Raw genomic sequence first — 21401 nt, forward strand, 5'->3', positions numbered from 1 at the left:
CACCCCCACACTGTGACCCACACACTGTGACCCCCACACTGTGACCCCCACACGGTGACCCCCACACTGTGACCCCCATACTGTGACCCCCACACTGTGACCCCCACCCCCACACTGTGACCCCCACCCCCACACTGTGACCCCCACCCCCACACTGTGACCCCCCACACTGTGACCCCCACACAGTGACCCCCACCCCCACACTGTGACCCCCCACATTGTGACCCCCCACACAGTGACCCCCCACCCCCACACTGTGACCCCCCACCCCCACACTGTGACCCCCACACTGTGACCCCCCACCCCCACACTGTGACCCCCACACTGTGCCCCCCACACTGTAACCCCCCACCCCCACACTGTGACCCCCACACTGTAACCCCCACCCCCACACTGTGACCCCCACACTGACCCCCACCCCCACACTGTGACCCCCACACTGTGACCCCCACACTGTGACCCCCACACTGTGACCCCCACCCCCACACTGTGACCCCCACACTGTGACCCCCACACTGTGACCCCCACACTGTGACCCCCACACTGTGACCCCCACCCCCACACTGTGACCCCCATACTGTGACCCCTCCACACTGTGACCCCTCCACACTGTGACCCCCACCCCCACACTGTGACCCCCACCCCCACACTGTGACCCCCCACACTGTGACCCCCACCCCCACACTGTGACCCCCACACTGTGACCCCCACACTGTGACCCCCACCCCCACACTGTGACCCCCACACTGTGACCCCCACACTGTGACTCCCCACCCCCACACTGTGACCCCCACACTGTGACCCCCACACTGTGACCCCCCACCCCCACACTGTGACCCCCCACCCCCACACTGTGACCCCCACACTGTGACCCCCACACTGTGACCCCTCCACACTGTGACCCCCACACTGTGACCCCCACGCCCACACTGTGACCCCCACCCCCACACTGTGACCCCTCCACATTGTGACCCCCACACTGTGACCCCCACCCCCACAATGTGACCCCCACACTGTGACCCCCACACTGTGACCCCCACCCCCACACTGTGACCCCCACACTGTGACCCCTCCACACTGTGACCCCCACACTGTGACCACCACAATGTGACCCCCACACTGTGACCCCACACCCCCACACTGTGACCCCCATACTGTGACCCCTCCACACTGTGACCCCTCCACACCGTGACCCCCACCCCCACACTGTGACCCCCACCCCCACACTGTGACCCCCACCCCCACACTGTGACCGCCACCCCCACACTGTGACCCCCACACTGTGACCCCCACACTGTGACCCCCCACACTGTGACCCCCCACCCCCACACTGTGACCCCCACACTGTGACCCCCACACTGTGACCCCCACACTGTGACCCCCACACTGTGACTCCCCACCCCCACACTGTGACCCACACACTGTGACCCCCACACTGTGACCCCCACACGGTGACCCCCACACTGTGACCCCCATACTGTGACCCCCACACTGTGACCCCCACCCCCACACTGTGACCCCCACCCCCACACTGTGACCCCCACCCCCACACTGTGACCCCCCACACTGTGACCCCCACACAGTGACCCCCACCCCCACACTGTGACCCCCCACATTGTGACCCCCCACACAGTGACCCCCCACCCCCACACTGTGACCCCCCACCCCCACACTGTGACCCCCACACTGTGACCCCCCACCCCCACACTGTGACCCCCACACTGTGCCCCCCACACTGTAACCCCCCACCCCCACACTGTGACCCCCACACTGTAACCCCCACCCCCACACTGTGACCCCCACACTGACCCCCACCCCCACACTGTGACCCCCACACTGTGACCCCCACACTGTGACCCCCACACTGTGACCCCCACCCCCACACTGTGACCCCCACACTGTGACCCCCACACTGTGACCCCCACACTGTGACCCCCACACTGTGACCCCCACCCCCACACTGTGACCCCCATACTGTGACCCCCACACTGTGACCCCTCCACACTGTGACCCCCACCCCCACACTGTGACCCCCACCCCCACACTGTGACCCCCACACTGTGACCCCCACCCCCACACTGTGACCCCCACACTGTGACCCCCACACTGTGACCCCCCACCCCCACACTGTGACCCCCACACTGTGACCCCCACACTGTGACCACCACAATGTGACCCCCACACTGTGACCCCACACCCCCACACTGTGACCCCCATACTGTGACCCCTCCACACTGTGACCCCTCCACACCGTGACCCCCACCCCCACACTGTGACCCCCACCCCCACACTGTGACCCCCACCCCCACACTGTGACCCCCACCCCCACACTGTGACCCCCACACTGTGACCCCCACACTGTGACCCCCCACACTGTGACCCCCCACCCCCACACTGTGACCCCCACACTGTGACCCCCACACTGTGACCCCCACACTGTGACCCCCACACTGTGACCCCCACACTGTGACTCCCCACCCCCACACTGTGACTCCCCACCCCCACACTGTGACCCCCACACTGTGACCCCCACACTGTGACCCCCACACGGTGACCCCCACACTGTGACCCCCACACTGTGACCCCCACACTGTGACCCCCACCCCCACACTGTGACCCCCCACACTGTGACCCCCATCCCCACACAGTGACCCCCACCCCCACACTGTGACCCCCCACACTGTGACCCCCACACAGTGACCCCCACCCCCACACTGTGACCCCCCACACTGTGACCCCCCACACAGTGACCCCCACCCCCACACTGTGACCCCCCACCCCCACACTGTGACCCCCACACTGTGACCCCCCACCCCCACACTGTGACCCCCACACTGTGCCCCCCACACTGTAACCCCCCACCCCCACACTGTGACCCCCACACTGTAACCCCCACCCCCACACTGTGACCCCTCCACACTGTGACCACCACACTGTGACCCCCCACCCCCACACTGTGACCCCCACACTGACCCCCACCCCCACACTGTGACCCCCACACTGTGACCACCACACTGTGACCCCCACCCCCACACTGTGACCCCACACTGTGACCCCCACACTGTGACCCCCACACTGTGACCCCCACACTGTGACCCCCACAATGTGACCCCCACACTGTGACCCCCACCCCCACACTGTGACCCCCATACTGTGACCCCCACACTGTGACCCCTCCACACTGTGACCCCCACCCCCACACTGTGACCCCCACCCCCACACTGTGACCCCCACCCCTACACTGTGACCCCCACCCCCACACTGTGACCCCCACCCCCACACTGTGACCCCCACACTGTGACCCCCCACACTGTGACCCCCACCCCCACAATGTGACCCCCACACTGTGACCCCCACACTGTGACCCCCCACACTGTGACCCCACCCCCACACTGTGACCCCCACACAGTGACCCCCACCCCCACACTGTGACCCCCACCCCCACACTGTGACCCCCACACTGTGACCCCCCACCCCCACACTGTGACCCCCACACTGTGACCCCAACACTGTGACCCCCCACACTGTGACCCCCCCACACTGTGACCCCCCACACTGTGACCCCCACACTGTGACCCCCACCCCCACACTGTGACCCCCACCCCCACACTGTGACCCCCCACACTGTGACCCCCCACACTGTGACCCCCCACACTGTGACCCCCCACACTGTGACCCCCCACCCCCACACTGTGACCCCCACACTGTGACCCCCACCCTCACACTGTGACCCCCACCCCCACACTCTGACCCCCCACACTGTGACCCCCACACTGTGACCCCCACACTGTGACCCCCACCCTCACACTGTGACCCCCACCCCCACACTGTGACCCCCACCCCCACACTGTGACCCCCCCACACTGTGACCCCCACACTGTGACCCCCCACACTGTGACCCCCACCCCCACACTGTGACCCCCACACTGTGACCCCCACCCCCACACTGTGACCCCCCACACTGTAACCCCCCACACTGTGACCCCCCACACTGTGACCCCCCCCACCCCCACTGTGGCCCGTGCCCTGTCACTGTGCCCGGCGGCTGGTACTGAGCCCATTGTGTGTTCCCACAGTGCGGACCTCGTCTACAGGGTGCTGCTACCTGTGTGGAGCGCTGGAGTCCAGCATCGTCCTCCTGCAGTGGTACGAGCCCATGCAGAAATTCATGCTCATCAAGGTGAGTGCTCCCCTCCCCCCCCTCCTCACCACTCACCTCTCGCTCTCTGTCTCTCATGGTGTGTGAGCTGCAGGGTTGCCAACTACCTCACTCCCAAATACGGGACAAAGGGTGACGTCACCGCCCCGCGCCCCACGCGAACTCACCCAGCCAGCGGCCACGTGCTCCCGCTCCACCAATGGCGGCCGCCCGGGCCGGGAGGCAGGTTACTATGCAACCTCCATTAGGCGGCGCCCGGGCTCCGGGCCTACACTGTCCGGAGCTAAAATGTCGGAAACGTAGAGGATCGGGTCCTAAACCATCGGGACTTACATTGTCCGGGCCTACAGTGTCGGGGCCTACAGTGTCGGGGCCTACAGTGTCCGGGCCCACAGTGTCCGGGCCCACAGTGTCCGGGCCTACAGTGTCGGGGCCTACAGTGTCCGGGCCCACAGTGTCCGGGCCCACAGTGTCCGGGCCTACAGTGTCGGGGCCTACAGTGTCCGGGCCCACAGTGTCCGGGCCCACAGTGTCCGGGCCTACAGTGTCCGGGCCTACAGTATTGGGGCCTACAGTATTGGGGCCTATAATGTCCGGGCCTACAGACAAGGGCGGTCCCGTACGGGACAAACCAATTTAGCCCAAAATACGGGATGTCCCGGCTAATACGGGACAGTTGGCAACCCCACTCCTCTCCGATAAAGCAAGGTTTATGGGTTCTCCTTTTGTGGGTTGAATCCACTACAACCAACAGCCACAGCTTCCGCAACGTGGGAACGTAGGACTCGAACAATTTTCACCACGGATTCATTGATTGGGGAAGCTAACCTCACCACTGAATTTACTCAACTGTACTTAGATTTTTAGATTTAGAGATACAGCGTGGTAACAGGCCCTTCGGCCCACCGGGTCGGCGCCGCCCAGCGATCCCCGCACACTAACACTATCCTACACACACTAGGGACAATTGTTTTTTTACATTTGCCCAGCCAATTAACCTACAAACCTGTACGTCTTTGGAGTGTGGGAGAAAACCGAAAATCTCGGAGAAAACCCACGCAGGTCACGGGGAGAACGTACAAACTCCGTACAGACGGCGCCCGTAGTCAGGATCGAACCTGAGTCTCCGGCACTGCATTCGCTGTAAGGCAGCAACTCTACCGCTGCGCCACCGTGCCGACCTACTAACAGGGTTGTAAAAATAATTACGCATCAACATTGAGCCAAGGGTTAATAATTTTTGACAACCAAACATTGAGCGATGTTAAGGTCCAGGCTAACTCTGTGGTGGTTTTGATTCGATGGGTGAGAGGCCTGGTCTTGTCTACAATTTTACCGAAGCCACTTCACCGCACCACAGCCTAGATCTCTCGTTTCCCTTATCCCTAACCGGTCTGTAGAAGGGTCTCGACCCGAAACGTCACCCATTCCTTCTCCCCAGAGCTGCTGCCTGTCCCGCTGAGTTACTCCGCCATTTTGTGTCTGTGTTTGGGCGGAACCACCTTGATCCTCAGGCTGACTTTGGACTCTTTACTCGGCAGCATTTTGACTTCCCGCTGCCCAACCCGCTACGGATGTTCGAAGCGCTGGAGGTGCCGGAGCAGGAATACCCCGTCGTGTGCATCGGGATCAGCACCAGGTGCTCCCCGGACAAGGTGGTGGACTTCCAGACCATCAACCTCAACTCGGCCTCGTCCTGGTTCACAGACCTGGGAACAGGTGAGCTACTGCCTGAGGCTCTCACTGAGTGAAACCTACCCCTGCCACATCTTGCCAAAAGACACAACGTTCACGATCCTTGGTTCTGGTGACAAAAGGGGTTCCAGATGTCAAAATTACGCCTGGCTCGAGTAAATGGGTAGACTGTGTGGATTCCGCACAGAGTTCCAGTAATTGGGAAACTCTTCCCGTGTTATAGGAGTAGAATTAGGCCATTTGGCCCATCGAGTCTACTCTGCCATTCTATAATGGCTGATCTCTGCCTCTTAATACAATACAATACAATACAATACAATACAAACTTTATTGTCATTGTGCAGTGTACAAGTACAGAGACAACGAAATGCAGTTAGCATCTTAACCAGAGTGCATGTGATGGAATAATAATAATAATAATGCATTTTATTTATATAGCGCTTTTCATATACTCAAAGACGCTTTACAGAGATTTAGAGAACATAGGGAAATGAATAAATAGATAAATAAGTAAATAAATAAATGAACAGAGAAAGGAGACAGAAGGTGAGGTGACCTTCAGTGGTTGAAGGCAGTGCTGAACAGGTGAGACTTCAGCGATGTTTTGAATGTGGTGAGTGTGGGGGAGTCTCTAACGGTTTGGGGTAGTGAGTTCCATAGGGTGGGAGCAGCGATGGAGAAAGCCCTGTCCCCCCAGGATCTGAGTTTAGTCCGGATGTGGGGGGATAGGAGATTGGCAGCGGCAGAGCGGAGGGTGCAGGTGGGAGTGTGCCTGTGGAGGAGGTCGGTCAGGTAGGATGGGGCCTACTATATGTTTTATATAGTAAAACATATAATATAAGAAAATAACTGCAGATGCTGTTACAAATCGATTTATTCACAAAATGCTGGAGTAACTCAGCATTCAGTCTGAAGAAGGGTCTCGACCCGAAACGTCACCCATTCCTTCTCTCCCGAGATGCTGCCTGACCTGCTGAGTTACTCCAGCATTTTGTGAATAAATCGAGTAAAACATATAATATATACATATATGCATACCATTTATTAATCCCATTTTCCTGCCTTCTCCCCATAAACCTTGACACCCGTTCTAATGAATAATTTGTCTGTCTCTGCCTTTAAACTATCCAGACTTGGCCTTCACAGCCCCCCTGTGGCAATGAACACCACAGATTAACTACCCTCTGACTAAAGAAGTTCCTCCTTACCTCCTTTCTAAAAGAGCGCCCTTTAATACTGAGGCTATGACCTCTGGTCCCAGACTCTCCCACCAGTGGAGCCAATCAATCAACTTTCCATAACGAAGGAAGGAATCACAAGTCATTTAGAATAGAACATTTCTGTGCAACATGAAACATAGACAATAGGTGCAGGAGGAGGCCATTCGGCCCTTCGAGCCAACACCGCCATTCATTGTGATCATGGCTGATCATCCACAATCAGTAACCCGTGCCTGCCTTCTCCCCATACCCCCTGATTCCACTGGCCCCTAGAGCTCTATCTAACTCTCTTTTAAATCCATCCAGTGATTTGGCCTCCACTGCCCTCTGTGGCAGAGAATTCCACAAATTCACAACTCTCTGGGTGAAGATGTTTCTCCTCACCCCAGTTTTAAATGGCCTCCCCTTTATTCTTAGGCTGTGTGGCCCCTGGTTCTGGACTCCCCCAACATTGGGAAAAATGTTCCTGCATGGAACTATGGAGGTGGAAGGGAGATTTAGGTTAGTTTAGAGAAACAGCGTGGAGACAGGCCCTTCTGCCCATCGAGTCCGCACCGACCAGCGATCCCCGCACACTAACACTATCCTACACACACTGGGGATAATTTACATTTATACCAAGCCAATTAACCTGCAAACCTGCACGTCTTTGGAGTGTGGGAGGAAACCGATGATCACGGAGAAAACCCACGCGGTCACGGGAAGAACGTACAAACTCCGTATAGACAGCGCCCGTAGTCAGGATCGAACCCAGTTCTTTGGCGCTGTGAGGCAGCAACTCTACCGCTGCGCCACCGTGCCACCCTTGATAGAGGTATACAACACCAGAGACCCAGGTTCGATCCTGACCACGGGTGCTGTCTGTACGGAGTTTGCACGTTCTTCCCGTGACCTGGATGGGTTTTCTCCGGGTGCTCCCGTTTGCTCCCGCACTCCAAAGACGTGCAGGCTTGTCGGTTATTGGCTTCTGTAAAATTGTAAATTGTCCCTAGTGTGTGTAGGATGGTGTTAGTGTGTGGGGATCGCTGGTCGGTGCGGACACGGTGGGCTGTGGGGCCTATTTCCCTGCTGTAACTTAAAGGTCTAAATTAGCTGGGACCATGCTGTGTGCAATGTGTCTTGAGCATTTCGGACTGCATCTGGAATATTCTGGATCATTCCTTCAGCTGAGGTAACGCTTGGCTTCTCACCACAGCAGGTCAGCCAGAGGAGTTTACCCACGCCAGCCAGCTGGACAACGAGACGGTGTTGGTGTGTATCGGCCGTAAGTACCCACGCCAACCTCGTCCCAGCCCATGACCCCGGGCCAGTGACCCCCAGCCCCGTGACCCCGGGCCAGTGACCCCCAGCCCCGTGACCCCCAGCGCCATGACCCCCAGCCCCGTGACCCCCAGCTCCGTGACCCCCAGCCCCCTGGCCCCCTGACCCCCAGCCCCCTGACCCCCAGCCCCATGACCCCCAGCCCCGTGACCCCGGGCCAGTGATCCCCAGCCCCGTGACCCCCAGCCCCGTGACCCCGGGCCAGTGACCCCCAGCCCCGTGACCCCCAGCCACATGACCCCATGACCCCCAGCCCCGTGACCCACATCCCCCTGACCCCCAGCCCCCTGACCCCCAGCCCCGTGACCCCGACCCAGCCCCGTGACCCTGTCGCCGTGGTTATGGGCGTATGGCGGCAGAAGGTTCACTGCCGAATGTCAGCGTGTGGCCGAGGTAAACGTGCACAGTCTGTCACGGTGACCGGCTGCCCAATCACACCCATGACACACTTAGACTCATAGAGTGACACAGCGTGGAAACAGGCCCTCCGTCCAACTTGCCCCCACCGCCCAACATGTCCCAGCTACACTAGTCCCACGCGTTAGGTCCATATCCCTCCAAACCCGTCCTATCCATGTGCCTGTCTAACTGTTTCTTAAACATTGGGATAGTGCCAGCCTCAACTACCTCCTCTGGCAACTCGTTCCATGCACCCACCACCCTCTGTGTGGAAACCTTACTCCTCAGATTCCTATTAAACCTTTTCCCCTTCACCTTGAACCTATGTCCTCTGGTCCTCAATTCACCTATTGTGGGCAAGAGACTCTGTGCATCGACCCGATCTACTCCTCTGTGATTTTATACATGATGTGAACTCAGTCAGCACCACCTCCACAGTGACCCACAGAGCCATACAGCACGGAAACAGGCCCTTCGGCCCAACCTGCCCATACTGACCAAGATGCCCCATCTACACTAGTCCCACCTGCCTACATTTGGCCCATATCCCTCTAAACTTGTCCTATCCACATCCCAGTCCAAATGTCTTTAGACTTTAGACATACAGCGCGGAAACAAGACTTTCGGCACACTGGGTCCACGCCGACCAGCGATCCCCCTGGACACTAACACTATCCCACTCACTACTATATTTTACCAAAGCCTACTAACCTACAAACCTGCACGTCTTTGGAGTGTGGGAGGAAACCGGAGCACCCGGAGTAAACCCACGCGGTCACAGGGAAAACGTACAAACTCCGTACAGACGGCACCCGTAGTCAGGATGGAACCCGAGTCTCCGGTGCCGTGAGGCAGCAACTCTAGTGCTGTGCCACTATGATACTGTAAACATTGTGATAGTCCCTGCCTCAACTACCCCCTCTGTCAGCTCTAGGGTTGCCAATTTTCTAACTCTCAAATACGGGACAAGGTGACGTCACCGCCCCACGTGACCTCACCCAGCCAGAGGCCACGTGCTCCCGCTCCACCAATGGCGGCCGCCTGGGCCGTGAGGCGGGTTGCTACGCAACCTCCGTTAGGCGAACACATTCGGCCCCGCTCCCCGAACACACTCAGTTAGCCTACACTGTCCGGGCCTACAACAGCCCCCAGGCCCACAGTGTACCTGCCTGCAGTATCCGGGCCTACAGCTTCCGGGCCTACAGCTTCCGGGCCTACAGCGCCCCCTGGGCCTTTAGTGTCTGGGCCTATAGTGTCTGGGCCTATAGTGTCCGGGCCGACAGCGCCGTCTGGGCCTAATACGGGACAAGGGCGGTCCCGTACGGGACAAACTAATTTAGCCCAAAATACGGGATGTCCCGGCTAATATGGGATAGTTGGCAACCCTAGTCAGCTCGTTCCCTAAACCCACCACTGAAGGTTGTCCCTCAGATTCCTATTGCATCTTTCCCATCTCACCTTAAACCTATGTCCTCTGGATCTTGATTCTCCTTCTTTGGTAAAAGGTTGTGCACCTTATCTATTCCCCTCATGATCGTATACACCTCTATAATATCTCCCCTCATCCTCCTGCGCTCCAAGGAATAGAGTCCTAGCCTGCCCAACCTCTCCCTGTAGCTCAGGTTCTCAGGTCCTGGCAACATCCTCGTGAATCTTCTCCGCACCCTTTCCAGCCGTTAGTTTTCCGTTATTGGAAGCAAGCCCAACCATTTGGACAAGGCTCCCTCCCTTCACACCTTCAAGGGAGACTTCCTGTACCCCTCTGACATTCTTTACTCCCCTCCGAGCCTCCCTGCCTCTCTCTAAGGAAGATTTGTTATTAGTTTTTAGAGAAAAAGCACGGTGGCACAGGGGTAGAGTTGCTGCCTTACAGCGAATGCAGCGTCGGAGACCCGGGTTCGATCCCGACTACGGGCGCTGTCTGTACGGAATTTGTACGTTCTCCCCGTGACCTGCGTGGGTTTCCTCCCACACTCCAAAGACGTGCAGGTGTGTAGGTTAATTGGCTTGGTAAATGGAAAAATTGTCCCTAGTGTTAGTGTGCGGGGATCGCTGGGCGGCGCGGACCCGGGGGCCGAAAGGGCCTGCATCTCTAAACTAAACTAAACTAAGATACGGCCTGGAAACAGGCCCTTCAGCCCGCCAAGTCCGTGCTGACCAACAATCCACGCACACAAACACTATCCTACACACACTAGGGATAATTTACATATACACCAAGCTAATTAACTTACAAACCTGCACGTCTTTGGAGTGTGGGAGGAAACCGGAGCACCCGGAGAAAACCCACGTGCAAGGGTAGGCTTAGGAGTCATTGTGTGGAAGAATCTTCCCCCTTTGCCACCTGACTCACCACCTCTTGCCCCTCTGGTCACTGGCAAGACCCACACTGACCGCAACTCTCTTAATTTACAACGCTTATTCTCTCTTGAACAGAAAATATAAAAATTGTAAATATTCGAGGAAACCTGAAGACAAGTAAGGATCTAATCTCAGAGGTGACGTTTGATAATCCTATGGAATCTGTGGGTAAGAATTACAAATTATTCTAGACTTGATTGTTGATTTGAAAACAGGAAATGTGCAGTGAAACTCAACTACAGTCTGGTTTTTTGTCATGTGCATGTAGGGTTGCCAACTGTCCCGTATTAGCCGGGACATCCCATATATTGGGCTAATTTGGTTTGTCCCGTACGGGACCGCCCTTGTCCCATATTAGGCTCAGGGGGCTCTGTAGGCCCGGACAGTGTAGGCCCGGACAGTGTAGGCCTGGACACTGTAGGCCCAGACAGTGTAGGCCCGGACACTGTAGGCCCGGACACTGTAGGCCCAGTGTAGGCCCAGTTGCCGCCTAACGGAGGTTGCCTAGCAACCCGCCTCCCATCCCGGGCGGCCGCCATTGGTGGAGCGGGAGCACGTGGCCGCTGGCTGGGTGAGGTCATGCGGGGCGGTGACGTCACCCTTTGTCCCGTATTTGGGAGTGAGGAAGTTGGCAACGCTACTAATACGGGACAAGGGCGGTCCCGTACGGGACAAACCAATTTGGCCCAAAATACGGGATGTCCCGGCTAATACGGGACAGTTGGCAACCATACCTGTACCTTGCACTTCCCAGTGGACTCCTCTGCCCCTCTGCAAAAGGATGCAAGTACTAAATGGATAGTCTTAATCGCAAATTCATGTTATAAATATGGACTGTGATTTATAATGGAAATACCTGTATCTGGAAAATAAGATTATCATGTAAGACACAGAGCTGGAGCAACTCAGTGGGTCAGGCAGCATCTGTGGAGGGAAATGGATCGGTGACGTTTCAGGTCGAGATCCTTCTTCACAAATCTGACCCGAAACGTCACCCATACATTTCCTTCCACGAATGCTGCCTGACCCACTTAGTTACTCCAGCTCTTTGTGTTCGACGCAAGATTCCAGCATCTGCAGTTCCCTGTGTCGCAATACAATACTTTGTGTTTGCCAGTAACTTGCTGATAGGTTTGTTTGTAACGTGCATTTCAATCATGATCAGCCATGATCACATTGAATGGCGGTGCTGGCTCGAAGGGCCGAATGGCCTCCTCCTGCACCTATTGTCTATTGTCATTTCCTACACAGAGTGTTGGTGACATATTTACTTCCTGTAACAGTGGGCCTGTGACACTTTTTGATACGAAGGTAGACACAAAATGCCAGAGTAACTCAGCGGGTCAGGCAGCATCTCTGGAGAGAAGGGATGGGTGAGGTTTCGGGTCGAGACCCTTCTTTCCGACACACTTGTTAATACACCTAGTGCTCAAATGTGGAGTTTGCTGGGGTGAGTTACCTGGATGTGTGTAAGGAAAAGCTCGTTAAATGAATAAGGAGGGAAAGAAATGGGGGTAGGACTAATGTGGTCCTAGTGATGGGGACTGATGGGGTAGGATTGAAGAAGGGTCTCGACCCGAAACATCACCTATTCCTTTCATCCAGAGATACTGCCTGACCCGCTGAGTTACTCCAGCTTTTTTACTTGAGTTTAGTTTAGAGATGCAGTACACATACAGGTCTTTCTGCACACCAAGTCAGTGCCGACCAGCGATTCCCACACACACCATTCTACACCCACGAGGATGGCGGCACGGTGGCGCAGCGGTAGAGTTGCCGCCTTACAGCGAATGCAGCGCCGGAGACTCGGGTTCGATCCTAACTACGGGCGCCGTCTGTACGGAGTTTGTACGTTCTCCCCGTGACCTGCGTGGGTTTTCTCCGAGATCTTCGGTTTCCTCCCATACTCCAAAGACGTGCAGGTATGTAGGTTAATTGGCTGGGCAAATGTTTGTTTTTTTAATTGTCCTTAGTGTGTGTAGGATAGTGTTAGTGTGCGGGGATCGTTGGGCGGCGTGGACCCGGTGGGCCGAAGGGCCTGTTTCCGCGCTGTATCTCTAAAAACAAAACTTACAATTATACCAAGCCAATGAATCTACAAACCTGGACATCTTTGGAGTGTGGGAGGAAACCAGAGATCCCGGAGAAAACCCACGCCGGTCACGAGTAGAATGTACAAACTCCGTACAGACAGCACCCGCAGTCAGGATGGAACCCGGGTCTCTGGCGCTGTGAGGCAGCAACTCTACCGCTGTGCTCTGTTCCGCCATTTGTGTCTATCGAGGGTCGGACTGATGAGGCCCAAGCAAAGGGGACAGATAGGCCAGGACTGGACTGTTGTGTGAGTGCTCTTAGAGCTAGATAATCAGTGACTTGGGTGACCTGCTGGTATTTACACTCTGTCCACTTTCTCGCCCTTCTCTAGTTTGCTTCTCCGACAGTATCCTGGGGTTTTGGAGACATGGAATGCAATGGAGGAGTTTCAGGAAATGTGAGGTGAGCAGAGTTTGATTTATCAGTCGGTTAAGTAACATGCTGAATTTTCAGAACCAAAGCTGAAGAAGCGACCTGACTGGAAACGTCACCTGTCCACCTCCTCCACAGATGCTGCCCGGCCCGCTGAGTTACTCCAGCACTTTGTACCTGTCCACCTCCTCCACAGATGCTGCCCGGCCCGCTGAGTTACTCCAGCACTTTGTACCTGTCCACCTCCTCCAGAGATGCTGCCCGGCCCGCTGAGTTACTCCAGCACTTTGTACCTGTCCACCTGCTCCAGAGATGCTGCCCGACCCGCTGAGTTACTCCAGCACTTTGTACCTGTCCACCTGCTCCAGAGATGCTGCCCGACCCGCTGAGTTACTCCAGCACTTTGTGATTTTTGTTTTTGAATTGAATAAGTTGAATTAATTTTATTAGCCAAGTATGTACACAAACAAGGAATCTGCCTTGGTGCTTTGCCAGCAAGAAACAACACAACCTCCGGTAGGCAGCGCCCGGGTCTCTGGGCCTAGTGTCCAGGCCTAGCAACCCGCCTCCCGGCCCAGGCGGCCGCCATTGGTGGAGCGGGAGCACGTGGCCGGTGGCTGGGTGAGGTCACGTGGGGCGGTGACGTCACCCTTTGTCCCGTATTTGGGAGTGAGGAAGTTGGCAACCTTACTAATACGGGCAAGGATGGTCCCGTAGGGGACAAACTAATTTAGCCCAAAATACGGGATGCCCCGGCTAATACGGGACAGTTGGCAACCGCAGATGTGAGGCAGCAGCTCCACCATCTGCGCCACTGTGTACCCTGTTCAAGAGTACGCCGCTCAATGTAGTCATAATCGTGTAAGAAAATAACTGCAGATGCTGGTAAAAATCGAAGGTGTTTATTCACAAAATGCTGGAGTAACTCAGCAGGTCAGGCAGCATCTCAGGAGAGAAGGAATGGGTGACGTTTCAGGGCGAGACCCTTCTTCAGACGGAATCGTAGTCGTCACTAATGAATATCTCAATTCGTTCACAGATTTATGAGCAGAAAACTGAAAGTAGACGGTTATACCGCCTTCTGGGGGCTGACAGGTAAGACACATCCGGCAGCATCGCATTGCGCAGTTAATCCACGACAATCTGCTTTGGCACAGATACCAGATTGATTAGTAGGACGGGCTGTTACAATCCCTAAGGTTTGCAGTACAATTGGCTTGTGTTCTTGGGGATGACCACTAGGTGCTGCCATACAGACACATCGTCAGTTGTGTACGTCAACGTCACTGGGTGTTTCGGCCCTTAATCACAAGACACCCTCAGTCGAGGCAGGGTGATCAGGCCTGGGTGTGTGTCTTATGGTTAGTCTCTGGATGGTCACGTGGCAGCCCAGACAGCATCTCTTCTTTTCAGCCACAGCCAGTGACTGCTCCGTTCGGCGGCATTGGCAAGTTCGTTGATCGCCCTCCTTTGAGCCTGCCCTCTGACTCCTACCTCCCTCAGGACAGATTCATGTTTAGTTCAGATATGCAGCGCAGAAATAGGCCCTTCAGCCCACCAAGTCCGCACTGACCAGCGATCCCTGCATACTAACGAACACTAACATAGAAATATAGAAAATAGGTGCAGGAGGAGGCCTTTTAGCCCTTCAAGCCAGCACCGCCATTCATTGTGATCATGGCTGATCATCCACAATCAGTAACCCGTGCCTGCCTTCTCCCCATATCCCTTGATTCACACCAGCCCCTAGAGCTCTATCTAACTCTAACCAGGGCCAATTTGCATTTATAACAAGCCAATTAACCTACAAACCTGTACGTCTTTGGAGTGTGGGAGGAAACCGAACATCTCGGAGAAAACCCACGCAGGTCACGGGGAGAACGTACAAACTCCGTACAGACGGCGCCCGTAGTCGGGATGGAACCCGGGTCTCCGGCGCTGCATTCGCTGTAAGGCAGCAACTCTACCGCTGCGCCACCGTGTAGGAAGGAATTGCAGATGCTGGTTTATACTGAAGACAGACGACAATGACAGGTGCCAGAGGTTAAGGGGAGAAGGCCGGAGAATGGGGTTAGGAGGGAGAGATAGATCAGCCATGATTGAATGGCGGAGTAGACTTGATGGGCCGAATGGCCTAATTCTGCTCCTATCACTTATGACCCTATGATCGTAAAATGCTGGAGTAACTCAGCGGGTCAGGCAGCATTGCTGGAGAGAAGGAATGGGTGACGTTTCGGGTTGGAACCTTTCTTCAGTCTGAAGAATGGTTCCGACCCGAAGCGTCACCTATTCCTCCTCCAGAGATGCTGTCAGCCCACGGAGTTAATCCAGCACTTTGCGTCCTTTTTTCCAATTTAAACATCGAAACATAGAAAATAGGTGCAGGAGGAGGCCATTCAGCCCTTCGAGCCAGCACCGCCATTCAATGTGAACATGGCTGATCATCCACAATCAGTATGCCTTCTCCCCATATCCCTTGATTCCACTAGCCCCCAGAGCTCTATCTATCTCTCTCTTAAATTCATCCAGTGAATTGGCCTCCACTGCCCTCTGTGGCAGAGAATTCCACAAATTCACAACTCTCTTGGTGAAAAAGTTTTTTCTCACCTCATTTTTAAATGGCCTCCCCTTTATTCTTAGACTGTGTGGCCCCTGGTTCTGGACTCCCCCAACATTGGGAACATTTTTCCTGCATCCAGCTTGTCCAGTCCTTTTATAATTTTATACGTCTCTATAAGACCCCCTCTCATCCTTCTAAACTCCAGTGAGTACAAGCCCAGGCTTTCCAATCTTTCCTCATATGACAGTCCCGCCATCCCGGGGATTAACCTCGTGAACCTACGCTGCACTGCCTCAATAGCAAGGACGTCCTTCCTCAAATTAGGAGACCAAAACTGCACACAATACTCCAGATGTGGTCTTACCGGGCCCTGTACAACTGCAGAAGGACCTCTTTACTCCTATACTGAAATCCTCTCGTTATGAAGGCCAACATGCCATTAGCATTGTTAACTACAACAATCCACCTTGTTGTGACCCTTGTATTTTATTTTAACCTACACTTTCTCTGTATCTGTCACACTATGTTCGACCTGATGTACTCATGGATGGTAGGATCATTGATCCTGGTGTGTCTAGCACAGAACGCCACAGGAGATCGTTCTTCCCTGTGGTTATCAAACTGTACGACTCCTCCCCCTTCTGTCGTGGGGTAGACTGAGACTGACTCCCCCCCACCCTTCCCCCTTCCCAATCTTTGCACATCCCCAATCCTTTCCACTCGTCACTTTAATTTCATGTTTCATGTATCTCGTTGTGTTTTATGACTGTTGGCTGATCAATTTCCCTCCTGGGATAAATAAAGTTCTATCGTAGCCGGGTGTCAGGGGTTATGGGGAGAAGGCGGGAGAATGGGGTTAGGAGGGAGAGGTGGATCAGCCATGATTGAATGGCGGAGTAGACACGATGGGCCGAATGGCCTAATTCTGTTCCAATCACTTACGACCTTGTGACTAGATCGCACGCAAATCAATTTTTTTCCACTGTGTCCGCCATGTAGGGTTGCCAACTTCCTCACTCCCAAATAAGGGACAAAGGGTGACGTCACCGCCCCGCGCCCCACGTAATCTCACCCAGCCAGCGGCCACGTGCTCCCGCTCCACCAATGGTGGCCGCCCGGGCCGGGAGGCGTGTTGCTACGCAACCTCCGTTAGGCGAACACACACTCTGCCCCGCTCCCCGAACACACTCCTACACTGTCCTGGCCGACAGCGGCCCGCGGGCCTAATACGGGACAAGGGCGATCCCTAATACGGGACAAATGGATTTAGCCCAAAATACGGGAGGTCCCGGCTAATACGGGACAGTTGGCGACCCTACCACCATCTGAGGTTCCTTGTGTTTCTGGTTTTGCGGCCTATAATTAACAGCGTCCTATCTTTATTGTCCTGTCCAGTTGCAGGCTGGTTGTCTTTGAGACCAAGCCATCCGATGAGTCCACTTCCCACAGCAACCTGTACACCATGAAAGTACCGGAGAACCCTTTTGCCGACTGAAGCCGCCCACTCGGATGCAGACTCTGCCAGGGAGGGTGACCGTGACCTGGGCAGGTCGCACACCACAGGACCGCTGCCAAGTGGTGGGTGTGTGCCGGATATTTAAAGGCGCAGAGCCTTCCTCGTTGTCAATACCCGGGTCAAAACTTTGACCATTACTTCGCCATCGGAATGGCCGCCTCTATTTGTGCAACATCTACAAAACCAAAAGTGTGTAAAGTTTCAGTGAGAATCGAATGATATCGTAAGTGCTTTTCTATAAATAAAGAAATATATTTGATGTGTTTAATCTGGTTGTTGTATCGCCTTTATTGCAACGTCTGGTTGGCCAAGGTGAGTCAAGAATGTTTAAGTGTCGACAACGGAACAATTGGATAGACACAAAATGGTGGAGTAACTCAGTGGGACAGGCAGCATCTCCGGAGAGAAGGAATGGGTGACGTTTCAGGACAAGAGCCTTCTTCAGGCTAAGAGTTGGGGGAGTCCAGAACAAGGGGCCACAGTTTAAGAATAAGGGGTAGGCCATTTAGAACGGAGATGAGGAAAAACTTTTTCAGTTAGAGAGTTGTGAATCTGTGGAATTCTCTGCCTCCGAAGGTAGTGGAGGCCAATTCTCTGAATGCATTCAAGAGAGAGCTAGATAGAGCTCTTAAGGATAGCGGAGTCAGGGGGTATGGGGAGAAGGCAGGAACGGGGTACTGAATTAAGAATGATCAGCCATGATCACATTGAATGGCGGTGCTGGCTCGAAGGGCCAAATGGCCTCCTCCTGCACCTATTATCTATTGTCTATTGTCTATTGAGTAAAATTCTTTACTTGCCACAGCTTAACACACAGAGTGTAGTGGGTTTATGGAACGAGCTGCCAGAGGAGGTACCTGTCCTACACCTGTGGTATGGGTGACATTTCAGTCTGAAGAAGGGTATCGAACCCGAAACGTCACCCATTCCTTCTCTCCCGAGATGTTGCCTGACCCGCTGAGTTACTCCAGCATTTTGTGTGAAGGGTCTCGACCCAAAACGTCACCCCATTCCTTCTCTCCAGAGATGTTGCCTGACCCGCTGAGTTACTCCAGCATTTTGTGTCTCCCCTCGATGAAAACCTCAAACACCACCATCGTGTCTGCCTCCACCGCCACCCCTGGCAGTGCGTTCCAGGAACCTATTGCCCTCTGTATAAAAAAACGTGTCCAGCACATCTCCTGTGAACTTTTCCCCGGTCATCTAGGAGCTATGACCTCTAGTCTTTGACATTTCCAACCTGGGGTATACATTCTGGCTGTCCACACCACTAATAATTTTGTACACTTCTATCCGGTCTACCCCTCAGCCTCCAACACTACAGATAAAACAGTCCAAGTCTGCTCAACCTCTCCGTGTAACTAATACCCCCGAATCCAGCCAGCATCCTGGTAAACATCTGCACCTTCTCCAAAGCCTCCATATCTTCCCTGTAATGTAAGAGTAGGAAGTAAAGCCAACTTATCCGAGGATCTTTCCTTCCTACCCTTGACTTGGGGTGTATCTTCTCTGCTGGTCTTGACTGGTCTTTGGGTGAATTTTACTTCCCATCCCATTAGTGCATCGTACACTCTGACCTTTAGCTTTAGGTTTGACCTTGGCCTGTCTCCTTGTCTCAGAGGCATCTTCAGCCCTGCTCCTTGTCCTCAGGTGTATCCTTGACCCCCAGGTGCGCCAAGCCTTTGTGCCAGGTGTAGCCATCAAACCTCTGGGCCAGGTGCCGGGCTGAGCCCCTGAACTAGCTGTTGCCAACCAACTGGGCCAGGTATTGACAAACATCTGGGCCAGGTGTTGCCAAACATCTGGGCCAGGTGTTGCCAAACATCTGGGCCAGGTGTTGCCAAACATCTGGGCCAGGTGTTTGCCAAGCCAAACCTCTGAACATTATTCCTTTTATCCTATACCTGTACACTGTGGAGCGCTTGGTTGCAATCATGTAGAATCTTTCTGCAACAAACATTTTTCACTGTACCTCGGTACATGTGACAGTAAACTCAACTGGGCCAGGTGTAGCCAAAACCTGGGCCAGGTGTAGCGTGGCTGAGGCCAAGCCAAACCTCTGGGCAGATGTGGCCAGACCTCTGGGACAGATGTTGTCCAGAGCCACACCTCTGAGTCAGATGTTGCCCAGGGCAAACTTGTGGGCCAGGTGTAGGTGAACCTCTGGGCCAGGTGTAGCCCAAACTCCGGCCAGGTGTTGCCAAGCCAAGACCCTGGGCCAGGTATGACCGAGTTGAACCTCTGGGCCAGGGGTGTGTGTGTGGGGGGGGGGGCAGGTGTGTGTGTGTGTGTGGGGGGAGGTGAGGTGTGTCCAGGTGTGTGTGGGGGGGCAGGTATGCCCAGGGGGGGCAGGTGTGTCTAGGTGTGTGTGTGGGGGGAGGGCAGGTGTGTCCAGGTGTGTGTGTGTGGGGGAGGGCAGGTGTGTCCAGGTGTGTGTGTGTGTGGGGGGAGGGCAGATGTGGGGGGTGGGGCAGGGGTGTCCATGTGTGTGTGTGGGGGGGGGCAGGTGTGTCCAGGTGTGTGTGTGTGGGGGGGGCAGGGTGTGTCCAGGTTTGTGTGTGGGGGAGGGCAGGTGTGTCCAGGTGTGCATGTGGGGAGGCAGGTGTGTCCAGGTGTGTGTGTGGGGGGGCAGGTGTTGTGTGGGGGGGGCAGGTGTGTCCAGGTGTGTTTGTGGGGGGAGGGCATGTGTGTCCCGGTGTGTGGGGGGGCAGGTGTGTGTGTGGGGGGGCAGGTGTGTGTGTGGGGGGGGGGCAGGTGTGTGTGTGTGGGGGGGGGGGTGGGGGCAGGTGTGTGTGGGGGGGCAGGTGTGTCCAGGTGTGTGTGGGGGGGCAGGTATGTGTGTGTAGGGGGGGGGCAGGTGTGTGTGGGGGGGGGCAGGTGTGTCCAGGTGTGTGTGGGGGGGCAGGTATGTGTGTGTAGGGGGGGCAGGTGTGTGTGGGGGGCAGGTGTGTCCAGGTGTGTGTGGGGGGCAGGTATGTGTGTGTAGGGGGGAGTGCAGGTGTGTGTGGGGGGGGGACAGGTGTGTCCAGGTGTGTGTGGGGGGGGCAGGTATGTGTGTGTAGGGGGGGGTGCAGGTGTGTGTGGGGGGGGCAGGTGTGTCCAGGTGTGTGTGGGGGGGCAGGTATGTGTGTGTAGGGGGGGCAGGTGTGTGTGGGGGGGGGCAGGTGTGTCCAGGTGTGTCGAGGCCCCGCCCCATCCCGGGTGCAGCCTATCAGAGCGCGGTGCCGCGGCGGCCAATGGGGAGGCGCGGGGGCGGGGGCCGCAGGTTGTAGCGACGCGTCACCATGACGACCGCGCGCTGACTGACAGGTGGCCCCCGCGCCGGCGCTGGGAGAGAGGAGGAGAGAGGGAGAGAGGGGAGAGAGAGAGGGGGAGAGAGAGAGAGAGAGAGAGAGAGAGAGAGAGAGAGAGAGAGAGGGGGAGAGAGAGAGAGAGAGAGAGAGAGAGGGGGAGAGAGAGAGAGAGAGAGAGAGAGAGAGAGAGAGAGAGAGAGAGAGAGAGAGAGAGAGATAAACAAGTGAGGAAGAGGGGGAGAGAGGAAAACAGTGAAACAGGGAGAGGAGGAGAGGAAAATAGAGGAAGAGAGGCGACAGGAAACCAGAGAGAGGGAAGGTGAGAGGAGGGAGAGAAAGACGACAGAGGAGAAAGGGGACAAAGGGGGAAAATAAGAGTGGGTGAGGGTCATAGAAAGAGATCGCAACAGAT

General features: G+C 55.5%; 1 pseudogene across 1 annotated transcript in view; it reads left to right on the forward strand.

The window, feature by feature from the left end:
* LOC144611743 (mitogen-activated protein kinase kinase kinase kinase 5-like) overlaps positions 1–17921 on the forward strand; it is an 83322-nt pseudogene extending 65401 nt beyond the window's left edge. Inside the window, exons 18-24 of the transcript XR_013549573.1 lie at positions 4077–4180; positions 5701–5878; positions 8270–8338; positions 11230–11322; positions 13580–13650; positions 14660–14715; positions 17576–17921. The product of XR_013549573.1 is annotated as a mitogen-activated protein kinase kinase kinase kinase 5-like (transcript). The remainder of the gene's footprint in view (positions 1–4076; positions 4181–5700; positions 5879–8269; positions 8339–11229; positions 11323–13579; positions 13651–14659; positions 14716–17575) is intronic.
* Positions 17922–21401: the final 3480 nt, after the last annotated feature.

The sequence above is a fragment of the Rhinoraja longicauda genome, chromosome 41, assembly GCF_053455715.1.
Source record: "Rhinoraja longicauda isolate Sanriku21f chromosome 41, sRhiLon1.1, whole genome shotgun sequence".
NCBI classification, from domain to species: domain Eukaryota; kingdom Metazoa; phylum Chordata; class Chondrichthyes; order Rajiformes; family Arhynchobatidae; genus Rhinoraja; species Rhinoraja longicauda.